Source organism: Chrysochloris asiatica, unplaced genomic scaffold, assembly GCF_000296735.1.
Source record: "Chrysochloris asiatica unplaced genomic scaffold, ChrAsi1.0 scaffold00100, whole genome shotgun sequence".
Lineage (NCBI taxonomy): Eukaryota > Metazoa > Chordata > Mammalia > Afrosoricida > Chrysochloridae > Chrysochloris > Chrysochloris asiatica.
The window spans coordinates 10,838,624-10,841,206 of record NW_006408618.1 but is presented as its reverse complement, the minus strand read 5'-3'; the positions used below and the strand labels follow the sequence as shown (position 1 = coordinate 10,841,206).

The 2,583-nt window shown below is 54.3% G+C and overlaps 1 pseudogene; it reads left to right on the top strand.

Moving 5' to 3' along the window:
• The first annotated feature begins 227 nt into the window (after positions 1 to 227).
• Positions 228 to 1,661, top strand: LOC102826775 (annotated as a pseudogene).
• Positions 1,662 to 2,583: the final 922 nt, after the last annotated feature.

The following is a 2,583-nucleotide window of genomic DNA, read 5'->3' as shown; positions in this document are numbered from 1 at the left end:
ACATTTGTACTAAGGTACCTCCTATCAGCTAGCAGCTTCTTCCCAAACACGCCCACGTACACTGAAACTGGCCTGCGTCTACACAACACACAGCGATAGGAAAAAGAGCTTCAAGGGGTTAGGTAGGGAGATAATTTAGCTCCGCACAGAATTATGGCTATTTTGCAGATAGCTCCTCACTCGTCACTAGCTTTTTTCCCTCAAATCACCCCCGAAGCATGGTGTTTATGCGTCTAACTAATCCGATACTGCAACGGAATTCCGGAAATGTATAGACAGTCATCCTGGCTTTGCAAGTGTTTGATCAGATACCTCGAGAATCTTTTTTTCAAAGAGCCCGTCTCCTAGCTAGCTGTAAAGAAGCCCGACCTCGAGCAGTGCGGGCCGCCCGGCACCCAAACCACAGCCGGCACAGGACACAGACCCTCTGGGTCAGAGGCTGCCTGGCAACTCGCGCTGTCCGCTGCTCCGCAACAGGTCACCATGACCGCGAGTCCGCGGATTCATTGGCAAGCAACCGATCCGGCCAAGTTCCGGGCGAGCCTCGGCGAGGACCAGGGGAGGGGGGTGTGGCCCAGCTCCTTAGGGCCCGGCTCCGCGGCCCAGACTCAGAATCACCTGAAGGAGGCAGAGGCGCAGTCGAGCGCCAGCATAGCACCGATAGACACCAGGGGCTTCCGCCACCCAGGACGGAAAGCAAAGCGAGGCGGAATCAGGGGTCGCTGTGCCCCCAGCTGTGGGACGTAGCCCGCTAGCAGGGACCCCACAGCCTCCTCCCGACTTCGAGGCCAAAATGTCCAGGGAGGCTCGGCCCCCAGTGCCCTCCTCTCTAAGCCCGAGTTCGGCAGCCCCCTCCCCGTGCGGAGGGAGAGCAGCCCTGGAACCCGCCGCCCGGGAATCAACACACCGCAGCGCAGGAGCCGCCGCCATTCGCCGCGCAGCCGCTGCGGCTCCGCGTCGACTGGGGGGCGCAGCGCACCCACCTTCCCTTCCCTGCATCACCCACCGAGACTCTGCACCAGGCCAGAGGTAGGATCACCGACCTGTGCAGGCGCGGCCACCGCCTCAGAGGATGGAAAGACGACGCTGCCCCCACGCTCCGCTGCTTAGCCGTCGTCGCCGACTAGGATAGCTCTCACCGGCCCGAAGAGTCGGCGTCTCATTCAGCGCCGCCAGCCGCCACCGCCGCCGCCGCCGCCACCACCGCCGCCGCTCGGGGGAGGGGAGTGAGCTGGATCCACCCCGTCCGCTCCGAGAGGGGGAGGAGAGCGGACCTGGCGGGGACGCGCGCCAAGCGGGCGGGGCAGAGACGCGTTCGCGCAACAACTAAGCGCGCTCGCGCGGGGCCCGTAAGCGGCAACTGGCGGGGGCTTCCCCGCGCCCTCTTCTCCCAAGGCTTTTCTTCCCCACGGAGCTCAACTGCCGCTCCGGAGCGGTGTCCTGGGCGCGCTCCGCCTGCCGCAGCCCCTCAGTCTAGAACGTGCCAGAGGGAGGGGCTCCCACCCGCCACACGAGGAGGCGGGGAGGGGCTGGAGGACAGGTGGGACACTCCCAAAGGTCTAGCCTCATCTCCCCCGCCCCGCATCGGGCTCCACACGGTTAAATCCACTGTGGTGTCGCCTTCAGCTCCTGGCATCTCACCTTTAAGGCCCAGAGAATAAAGTCTAGAAACACTTGGCCCTAAGATCAAATATGCACACAGCCCCAGGGATGTTTTTAGAAGTCACTGCGCACAAGTGAGGGGACTCCCAAAATGTGAAGAGCTACCCCACCATAAATTATGGTGAACAATACTCACACAATAAGATTTGGAAAGGGTTAGAAGTAGGCCTTTACAGCTGCCTTTGGCTTAATTAACAAATGACAGAAAGTTGGCATCTCCTGAGTCTCAGACTGATGAGTTCTTTGCACGTCATTTCGCGAACATAATTCTGAAACATTTATTAAATAGTTCCTGTGAATAAAAAAATTTAATTGATTTGGTAAAAACGGTGGAATGGTGGTGTTTCTGAAGGTGCACTGTAGGGTGGCCTGCTTAAAGATTAGCACCATTTGATGCAATGTAACTATAAACGGGAGGTTTTGAATGAGCCACTTTTGTATATGCTGTCATTAGATCATTTGCAAATGGGTGATTATTTGATGATCTGCAATTCTTTAGGCAATATGTAGTCGAGGTGGAAGGAATATTGTGTATCAGCATTGGCTATAAAACATGAAAGGACCAAAATTGTTCCCATTTGTTTTTTTCCTCCTTTTTATAACTACTAAACAATTGATTGATCTTGTGCTTTGAAGAATGCTCATTTTTGCCACCTTTGGTTGCCTGTTTATTCTAACTGGGGAAGACAGAATATCGTCCAACCTCCTCCTCTTTCAAAATAAGGTAACTTTTTAAAGTTCTCACCCAAAACAAAAAACCCCCACTAGGACAGGTATTGTTTTTCATTTTTATTCTATATTACTTTCAAAGAAAGTTTGGGAGAAGCAGAGAAACAAAAAGAGATGGAAAAAAAGAAACAAAAAGCTTTCAAATGAGAATAGACTAAAAGAGGAAAACACTACTGGTTAAAAAAGAGAGAG